The sequence below is a fragment of the Balaenoptera ricei genome, chromosome 12 (assembly GCF_028023285.1).
Source record: "Balaenoptera ricei isolate mBalRic1 chromosome 12, mBalRic1.hap2, whole genome shotgun sequence".
Lineage (NCBI taxonomy): Eukaryota > Metazoa > Chordata > Mammalia > Artiodactyla > Balaenopteridae > Balaenoptera > Balaenoptera ricei.
The window spans coordinates 25332552-25343782 of record NC_082650.1 but is presented as its reverse complement, the minus strand read 5'-3'; positions in this window follow the sequence as shown (position 1 = coordinate 25343782).

Here is an 11231-nt window from a genome sequence, read left to right as displayed (position 1 = left end):
GCCAGAAAGTGGGCAAGTCAGGATTTTGAAGTTTGACTCATCTAACTGGCAAGTCCAGGGATGGGATGGACTTCAGGCATGGCTGGCTCCAGGGACTCAAACACCATTGTTTAAACACTCTGACTTTCCATATTGGCTCTGATGACTTCTTTGGTTTATTCTCATTCTCTTTCTACTCTAAATATGTTTCCTGCATATAGATGCCTGCAGGTAGTTGCAAATTCGTCTACTCCTAGATTAGCAACTCTAGCAGAGAGAGAATTATATATTAATTATGAATTCAAAGAAAGGAACTCTGACTGGCTCCACTTGCAGCATAAATCTACCCCTCTGATCAATAACATTTGCCAGAGGGATGAGATATCTTGAATGACCTGGGTCATATGCTTGTTTCTGAGTGAGGATTGGGTAGGAGACTGTGCTTCACAGCCTCACCTCAAATAGGAGAGTTCCCCAAAGGGAAGGATGCTAAGTAATATGGGAACAACACAGGTTGAATATAGATACAAGAGATCTTTTGAGGATGAATCCATAAAATATATATGTGGCAGAAAACAAAGATAAATGAGAAGAAATGGTCAAAAGCTCCTACTCGTGTGGCCTTAGTAACTGAGAGAATAACGTGTTAGCAGAGATAGGGAAATTGAGTGGAGCAGGAGGGCTGGTTTTAGGGAGAGTTACATTTGGACATGGTGAACTTGGAGTGTTTGGACTGGAAATGTGTAGTAAGCAAGTGAGGATTTGGTTCTGGAACTCAGGTGAAGGTTCAGGAATATCGATAGAGACCTGAGAATTATGGTTCAGGATTGATTTCCATCTCAATTTTGAAATGTATAGATAATCATAATTCTGCCCCTATTATTATCTTTAAGTTGAAATTTTAATTATTAGGCATTTAGAAAACACAAAAGACATACAATCTACAGGCTTTGTAAAAGGCTGGGCTGAGAAACTGAAGCAATTTTTAAAGGAAAGCAATCTGGGAAACTCACAAGTCTGATGGCATTTTTTTGAGAGCAGGTTGACCTCATAGTCAAAGACTTCCTTAAAAAATCTTCAGAAGTTGAAATAGTTACTTAGTTTGTCACTTTGTTAAGTATCTCCTTGGTGAGTATCCAATGAAGTTTCGAAGTTTCAAACCCATAATGATTTAGAATTTGAGAAATATATTCCAGAAAAAATATATCCATGGGGTTATTTAGTTATTTTGAGAAAATTAATAGAACAGCATTCCTATCTACTACTGACATCCATAATATAGTTTTATGTATTTTCCTTTAGATTCAAGATGGTCCATTCCTTTGTAACAATTTAATATATGGATAGTTCTTATTTGGATCATGGTCTTAAAATTCATAATCATAAATTTGATTTCTTTTGATCCAGAATCACAGTGCAAATACTTTTTCTTGGCCATAAACTGCATTCCACTTAATCATCTCACTAATGAGTGTCATTGGCTATAGGTGGATGGGAATTAGAAATTATAAACAATTATACACAAACATTTCTTCATTCTTGCAACAAAAATGTACAGGATCTACTTTGTTCAAGTCACTGTGCTAGGCATTAGGGGTTATTATTATTCTCAAAGAGAAGCAAATAATTTGCACAATATATATTAAATATAGAAGAAGCTTTGGGTAAATGATAGAGGGATACAGGTGCAAAAATGATGAATTGTTACAGGGTGGACTGGGGTGAAGTGAAGTTTGCCTTAAAGCAGGAGAATGATCCAAAGGACTTTACTGGTGGAGTTGTTTCTGCCTACAAAGGTAGAGAAAGGCAGGTAACTTAAGGTAAGGAAGGAAAGGGGAGTATTGGGAGCTGAGGCTGGAAAGGATTGGGACATTAGTTTGAACCCTTAAGACAGAAGAAATAATTCTAAGTGTATGTCTTAATAATAGTGAATTACAAAGAACTGTAAAAAAAAACTTATATGAAATAATTTGATAAGTACCACTCATTATGAAGTAACTGGAAAGGATTGGGACATTAGTTTGAACCCTTAAGACAGAAGGAACAATTCTAAGTGTATGTCTTAATAATAGTGAATTACAAAGAACTGTGAAAAAAAAAACTTATATGAAATAATTTGATAAGTGCCACTCATTATGAAGTAACTTTAATTTGTAAGATCTGTAACAGTGCTATTTTGTATACTGAGATTATACAAAACAATCTATAATTATAGCTTGTCTTCAGAGTGAATGACTGTTAATTGAAAAATTGATTAATGTTACCACTTGTGCAAACTCAAATTTCCTTAAGTTCCCGTCATAGAAATTCCAAGCACTCCTTCGTGTGCTGGAGGCACAATTTAAAAATGTTACAGAAATGTTGATTTGAGGAATTGGTCTTAAGTGAACACTCACATCCCAGATTTCCCTGGTTTCTGAGCTGCTTCCTACGGTTCCAGACAATAAGGGAAAAAAAGGCCTATGGACGGACAGACAAAATACAAACATATGTGATGGCAAAGGAACAAGCCTGCTTTTCTGTGTGGCACGCGGGGTTGACCTCATTAATTTATAGCCTCGTATATCTAGAAAAAGTCAAGAGAAAGGCATGTACCTTTAATTTATTTGTCGTCGGATAATCTTGGAGTTTCCTTTTCCTTAACAAAAGATATAAATAACTCTTCAAAGAAAACTCACTCCTCAGGAGCCTTTTATGATAAGAAATCAGAAAAGACCACATTTTTTACGGAAGATGATTTTGTATGAAAAGTCCTCTCTTGTAGCTTTTGTGTATCTCTAGCAGCCTCAACAAAAGGGTTCTTAAATTTTTTTACCCCTGTAGTTCTCCTTTTAGTGACTGTTGTAGTGAGACACTTTTGGCTGGAAGGAATGGAGGCTCTTCGCTGGGTAACGGGGATTAACCGTGAGCATGCATACAGGGCAATTAGGAAGATAAAGTAACGCACCGAAATAGGAGACTGGAAAATGCACCCCAGCAGGGCTTCTGGGGGGTGAGGGACTCCTAACCAGAGGGCATCAGAATGGCTTTTGTAGCTTTTTCAACATCTAAATATTCCGGAGATTCTGAGTGAATAAATCGGGGTGGGGCCCCAAGCATTTCCACGAAGTAGCATCTCCCAGTCCGATTCTAATGGACAGCTGTGGGAAAGAATCACTCCTGGCTGCCTAAGAGCTTCTCTGTCAACACCACTCAGCTGTGTTCCTGGATCCACTTCGTTCCATTTGATTCTCCTGCTTGTAATCAGCTTCCTCATCCTCTATCTTTTCTCTATTGGTAGCCTCTACTTAAGGGTTAGTTTGCTCCCTCATTACCTTGATCTACTAGTGTCAATTCTTGCTGCTAGCCGTCTCATATGCTGAATGTCTGTAAGTCTAAATGAAAATGCTTAATATAAAAGAGTAGCACAGTTTGTCCTTATGGTGCCAGACCACCCCATAGGTCATTGGCCAGTTTAAGGATTGATTGGGTCAGCTGCCCACCCCTGGTCCAATCAGCTGTGCTGCAAATGCAGGCAGGGAAGGCACATTGCCTGGAGCTGCTGCGACAGGGTCTGTGAGCTGAGCTGCCTTAGATGTGCCTGTGGATCAGGTAGGCAGTGTGTCTACATTCTAACCATTTCCTCAGAGATTCTCTGTGATTTATAGTAGAATACGAAAGCAGTAACTTTCTTTTTTTTTTTTTTTTTTTTTTTTTTTTTTTTTTTTTTTTTTTTTTCCTTGTAGTTTATTTATTTTATACATAGTAGTTTGTACCTCTTTTTTTTTTTTTTTTTTTTCACACACACACACACTGTATTTTATTTTTACAAGAGATAAATCGACTGACACCAAGCATTGTACATGGATGACCACAACAAAAGCAACAATGATTGCAATTACCAAACATGAAACACACTCATACTATGTCATAGTATTGACATTCAGTCCAGTAATCCTCCACTGTAACAGCTCCTTTACTTTGCAGTGAAAATTGATTTGTATATTCTTTGCCTCTGAGTCCTTGTGGAATTTTTTTTTTTTTTTTTTAAATTCAGACAGAAAGTCACAAAAATTATACTCATCCTCATCAGTTCACTCAGTCCCATGTAATTAATTTTTTTTTTTCATCTTGATCTTTTGTTAGCACTTTTATGAGTTCATCAGTTTTTCATTAGAGTTCTGAAAATGCTTATTCATTCAGTTCAGCAGTACAGTCCGTTACCAGAAACCTGTACTTGTCAGAGTCTTTTCCATGTATTTCTTGAAGATGAAACCCTTTTATAGGAACATATTTGCAAAATCACCAGAGTACACCCAGAACTGTCTGTAAATGACAAAAGACTTAAAAATGACCACGGTTAAAGATTTGATGACAGTTCATAATAATGCAGTTGACAAGAAAATTAGTTATTTCTGAGATATACATTTTAAAGTAATAACTAGGATTATTACTTATAACATTATACCAGAACATCTAAGATTTTTAGAAATTTCATGTAATGTCTGAAACATTTATATTAACATATTTCCATACATATTTCCATACAAGTACAAATATAAGATTTTTAGAAATTTCATGTAATGTCTGAAACATTTATATTAACATATTTCCATACATATTTCCATACAAATACAAATATGATTTTTAGAAATTTCATGTAATGTCTGAAACATTTATATTAACATATTTCCATACATATTTCCATACAAATACAAATATAAGATTTTTAGAAATTTCATGTAATGTCTGAAACATTTATATTAACATGTTTCCATACAAATAACCCAATGAAAGTTTAGTATTAGTTGTTTGTTTTTTTATACTGCAGGTTCTTATTAGGCATCAGTTTTATACACATCAGTGTATACATGTCAATCCCAATCGCCCAATTCAGCACACCACCATCCCCACCTCACCGCAGTTTTCCCCCCTTGGTGTCCATATGTCCATTCTCTACATCTGTGTCTCAACTTCTGCCCTGCAAACTGGCTCATCTGTACCATTTTTCTAGGTTCCGCATACATGCATTAATAGACGATATTTGTTTTTCTCTTTCTGACTTACTTCACTCTGTATGACAGTCTCTAGATCCATCCACGTCTCAACAAATGACTCAATTTCGTTCCTTTTTATGGCTGAGTAATATTCCATTGTATATATGTACCACATCTTCTTTATCCATTCGTCTGTTGATGGGCATTTAGGTTGCTTCCATGACCTGGCTATTGTAAATAGTGCTGCAATGAACATTCGGGTGCATGTGTCTTTTTGAATTACGGTTTTCTCTGGGTATATGCCCAGTAGTGGGATTGCTGGGTCATATGGTAATTCTATTTTTAGTTTTTTAAGGAACCTCCATATTGTTCTCCATAGTGGCTGTATCAATTTACATTCCCACCAACAGTGCAAGAGGGTTCCCTTTTCACCACACCCTCTCCAGCATTTGTTGTTTGTAGATTTTCTGATGATGCCCATTCTAACAGGAGTGAGGTGATACCTCATTGTAGTTTTGATTTGCATTTCTCTAATAATTAGTGATGTTGAGCATCTTTTCATGTGCTTCGTGGCCATCTGTATGTCTTCTTTGGAGAAATGTCTATTTAGGTCTTCTGCCCATTTTTGGATTGGGGTGTTTGTTTCTTTGATATTGAGCTGAATGAGCTGTTTATATATTTTGGAGATTAATCCTTTGTCCGTTGATTCATTTGCAAATATTTTCTCCCATTCTGAGGGTTGTCTTTTCGTCTTGTTTATGGTTTCCTTTGCTGTGCAAAAGCTTTGAAGTTTCATTAGGTCCCATTTGTTTATTTTTGTTTTTATTTCCATTACTCTAGGAGGTGGATCAAAAAAGATCTTGCTGTGATTTATGTCAAAGAGTGTTCTTCCTATGTTTTCCTCTAAGAGTTTTATAGTGTCCAGTCTTATATTTAGGTCTCTAATCCATTTTGAGTTTATTTTTGTGTATGGTGTTAGGGAGTATTCTAATTTCATTCTTTTACATGTAGCTGTCCAGTTTTCCCAGCACCCCTTATTGAAGAGACTGTCTTTTCTCCATTGTATATCTTTGCCTCCTTTGTCATAGATTAGTTGACCATAGGTGCGTGGGTTAATCTCTGGGCTTTCTATCTTGTTCCATTGATCTATGTTTCTGTTTTTGTGCCAGTACCATATTGTCTTGATTACTGTAGCTTTGTAGTATAGTCTGAAGTCAGGGAGTCTGATTCCTCCAGCTCCATTTTTTTGCCTCAAGACTGCTTTGGCTATTCGGGGTCTTTTGTGTCTCCATACAAATTTTAAGATGATTTGTTCTAGCTCCGTAAAAAATGCCATTGGTAATTTGATAGGGATTGCATTGAATCTGTAGATTGCTTTGGGTAGTATACTCATTTTCACAATGTTGATTCTTCCAATCCAAGAACATGGTATATCTCTCCATCTGTTGGTATCATCTTTAATTTCTTTCCTCAGTGTCTTATAGTTTTCTGCATACAGGTCTTTTGTCTCCCTAGGTAGGTTTATTCCTAGGTATTTTATTCTTTTTGTTGCAATGGTAAATGGGAGTGTTTCCATAATTTCTCTTTCAGATTTTTCATCATTAGTGTATAGGAATGCAAGAGATTTCTGTGCATTAATTTTGTATCCTGCAACTTTACCATATTCATTAATTAGCTCTAGCAGTTTTCTGGTGGCAGTTTTAGGATTCTCTATGTATAGTATCATGTCATCCGCAAACAGTGACAGTTTTACTTCTTCTTTTCCAATTTGTATTCCTTTTATTTCTTTTTCTTCTCTGATTGCCGTGGCTAGGACTTCCAAAACTATGTTGAATAATAGTGGTGAGAGTGGACATCCTTGTCTCGTTCCTGATCTTAGAGGAAATGCTTTCAGTTTTTCACCATTGAGAATGATGTTTGCTGTGGGTTTGTCATATATGGCCTTTATTATGTTGAGGTAGGTTCCCTCTATGCCCACTTTCTGGAGAGTTTTTATCAGAAATGGGTGTTGAATTTTGTCAAAAGCTTTTTCTGCATCTATTGAGATGATCATATGGTTTTTATTCCTCAATTTGTTAATATGGTGTATCACATTGATTGATTTGCGTATATTGAAGAATCCTTGCATCCCTGGGATAAATCCCACTTGATCGTGGTGTATGATCCTTTTAATGTGTTGTTGGATTCTGTTTGCTAGTATTTTGTTGAGGATTTTTGCATCTATATTCATCAGTGATATTGGTCTGTAATTTTCTTTTTTTGTAGTGTCTTTGTCTGGTTTTGGTATCAGGGTGATGGTGGCCTCATAGAATGAGTTTGGGAGTGTTCCTTCCTCTGCAATTTTTTGGAAGAGTTTGAGAAGGATGGGTGTTAGCTCTTCTCTAAATGTTTGATAGAATTCACCTGTGAAGCCATCTGGTCCTGGACTTTTGTTTGTTGGAAGATTTTTAATCACAGTTTCAATTTCATTACTTGTGATTGGTCTGTTCATATTTTCTATTTCTTCCTGGTTCAGTCTTGGAAGGTTATACCTTTCTAAGAATTTGTCCATTTCTTCCAGGTTGTCCATTTTATTGGCATAAAGTTGCTTGTAGTAGTCTCTTAGGATGCTTTGTATTTCTGCAGTGTCTGTTGTAACTTCTCCTTTTTCATTTCTGATTTTATTGATTTGAGTCCTCTCCCTCTTTTTCTTGATGAGTCTGGCTAATGGCTTATCAATTTTGTTTATCTTCTCAAAGAACCAACTTTTAGTTTTATTGATCTTTGCTATTGTTTTCTTTGTTTCTATTTCATTTATTTCTGCTCTGATCTTTATGATTTCTTTCCTTCTGCTAACTTTGGGTTTTGTTTGTTCTTCTTTCTCTAGTTTCTTTAAGTGTAAGGTTAGATTGTTTACTTGAGCTTTTTCTTGTTTCTTTAGGTAGGCTTGTATAGCTATAAACTTCCCTCTTAGAACTGCTTTTGCTGCATCCCATAGGTTTTGGGTCGTCGTGTTTTCATTGTCATTTGTCTCTAGGTATTTTTTGATTTCCTCTTTGATTTCTTCAGTGATCTCTTGGTTATTTAGTAACGTATTGTTTAGCCTCCATGTGTTTGTCCTTTTTACGTTTTTTTCCCTGTAATTCATTTCTAATCTCATAGCGTTGTGGTCAGAAAAGATGCTTGATATGATTTCAATTTTCTTAAATTTACTGAGGCTTGATTTGTGACCCAAGATGTGATCTATCTTGGAGAATGTTCCGTGCGCACTTGAGAAGAACGTGTAATCTGCTGTTTTTGGATGGAATGTCCGATATATATCAATTAAATCTATCTGGTCTATTGTGTCATTTAAAGCTTCTGTTTCCTTATTTATTTTCATTTTGGATGATCTGTCCATTGGTGTAAGTGAGGTGTTAAAGTCCCCCACTATTATTGTGTTACTGTCGATTTCCTCTTTTATAGCTGTTAGCAGTTGCCTTATGTATTGAGGTGCTCCTATGTTGGGTGCATATATATTTATAATTGTTATATCTTCTTCTTGGATTGATCCCTGGATCATTATGTAGTGTCCTTCCTTGTCTCTTGTAACATTCTTTAATTTAAAGTCTATTTTATCTGATATGAGTATAGCTACTCCAGCTTTCTTTTGATTTCCATTTGCATGGAATATCTTTTTCCATCCCATCACTTTCAGTCTGTATGTGTCCCTAGGTCTAAAGTGGGTCTCTTGTAGACAGCATATATATGGGTCTTGTTTTTGTATCCATTCAGCCAGTCTATGTCTTTTGGTTGGGGCATTTAATCCATTCACGTTTAAGGTAATTATCGATATGTATGTTCCTATGACCATTTTCTTAATTGTTTTGGGTTTGTTTTTGTAGGTCCTTTTCTTCTCTTGTGTTTCCCACTTAGAGAAGTTCCTTTAGCATTTGTTGTAGAGCTGGTTTGGTGGTGCTGAATTCTCTTAGCTTTTGCTTGTCTGTAAAGCTTTTGATTTCTCCATCAAATCTAAATGAGATCCTTGCCGGGTAGAGTAATCTTGGTTGTAGGTTCTTCCCTTTCATCACTTTAAGTATATCATGCCACTCCCTTCTGGCTTGCAGAGTTTCTGCTGAGAAATCAGCTGTTAACCTTATGGGAGTTCCCTTGTATGTTATTTGTCGTTTTTCCCTTGCTGCTTTCAATAATTTTTCTTTGTCTTTAATTTTTGCCACTTTGATTACTATGTGTCTCGGCGTGTTTCTCCTTGGGTTTATCCTGTATGGGACTCTCTGCGCTTCCTGGACTTGGGTGGCTATTTCCTTTCCCATGTTAGGGAAGTTTTCGACTATAATCTCGTCAAATATTTTCTCTGGTCCTTTCTCTCTCTCTTCTCCTTCTGGGACCCCTATAATGCGAATGTTGTTGCGTTTAATGTTGTCCCAGAGGTCTCTTAGGCTGTCTTCATTTCTTTTCATTCTTTTTTCTTTAGTCTGTTCCGCAGCAGTGAATTCCATCATTCTGTCTTCCAGGTCACTTATCCGTTCTTCTGCCTCAGTTATTCTGCTATTGATTCCTTCTAGTGTAGTTTTCATTTCAGTTATTGTATTGGTCATCTCTGTTTGTTTGTTCTTTAATTCTTCTAGGTCTTTGTTAATCATTTCTTGCATCTTCTCAATCTTTGCCTCCATTCTTATTCCAAGGTCCTGGATCATCTTCACTATCATTATTCTGAATTCTTTTTCTGGAAGGTTGCCTATCTCCACTTCATTTAGTTGTTTTTCTGGGGTTTTTTCTTGTTCCTTCATCTGGTACATAGCCCTCTGCCTTTTCATCTTCTCTATCTTTCTGTAACTGTGGTTTTTGGTCCACAGGCTGCAGGATTATAGTTTTTCTTGCTTCTGTTGTCTGCCCTCTGGTGGTTGAGGCTATCTAAGAGGCTTGATGGGAGGCTCTGGTGGTGGGTAGAGCTGACTGTTGCTGTGGTGGTCAGAGCTCAGTAAAGCCTTAATCCACTTGACTGTTGATGGGTGGGGCTGGGTTCCCTCCCTGTTGCTGTGGCGGTCAGAGCTCAGTAAAACCTTAATCCACTTGACTGTTGATGGGTGGGGCTGGGTTCCCTCCCTGTTGGCTGTTTTGCCTGAGGCAACCCAACACTGGAGCCTACCCGTGCTCTTTGGTGGGGTTAATGGCAGACTCTGGGAGGGCTCACGCCAAGGAGAACTTCCCAGAACCTCTGCTGCCAGTGTCCTTATCCCCACGGTGAAACAGAGCCACCACTCGCCTCTGCAGGAGACCCCCCAACACCAGCAGGTAGGTCTGGTTCAGTCTCCCCCTGGCTCACTGCTCCTTCCCCTGGGTCCTGATGCACACAATACTTTGTGTGTGCCCTCCAAGAGTGGGGTCTCTGTTTCCCCCAGTCCCGTCAAAGTCCTGCAATCCAATTCCCACTAGGCTTCAAAGTCTGATTCTCTAGGAATTCCTCCTCCCGTTGCCTGACCCCCAGGTTGGGAAGCCTGACGTGGGGCTCAGAACCTTTACTCCCGTGGGTGGACTTCTGTGGTATAAGTGTTCGCCAGTCTGTGAGTCACCCACCCAGCAGTTACGGGGTTTGATTTTACTCTGCTTGCGCCCCTCCTACCGTCTCACTGTGGCTTCTCCTCTGTCCTTGGACGTGGGGTATCCTCCTTGGTGAAGTCCAGGGTCTTCCTGTCAATGATGGTCCAGCAGTCAGTTGTGATTCTGGTCAGCAGTAACTTTCAATTTGGAAGATATGACCACCCCTTTTAAGCATAAAAAATGTTTCCTCCACAGGTTAGTTGTACTTTTAGTATTCATGATTAAGAAAATACATAATACAAAATGCGTAATACAAAAGATATAAAATACAAAAAGCTACAATTTCAGCAAAGATTTTTAAATGAGTTTGCATTTTATTACTTTTAAGAACAGTACTTATACTTTAAAGATAATAATACGGTTATTTATGTATATAAGACACATCATTTATCCACAGAAAATGCTTGGTGCGCATATAGTTTCCTGGACTCCTTGAAATAACTCTGTGGCTCCTAAGGGGTGTTCTGTCCACAGGTTATGAATGAGTTTGTGGTACACTAAGCACAGGTCCTATATCAGGAAAGGCTGCATTTGAGCCTCAGGGTTTACTACTCACTAACTTCAGTTCTTAGAGCCAGGGGTAGTTCTGCTTTTCCTCCCCTGGAATCTAGGCAGGCTTATGACTGCTTCAGCAAATAGAATGCTGTGGAAATGATGCTAGTGGTTTCTGAGGCTAGGTCTGAATGACCATAGAGC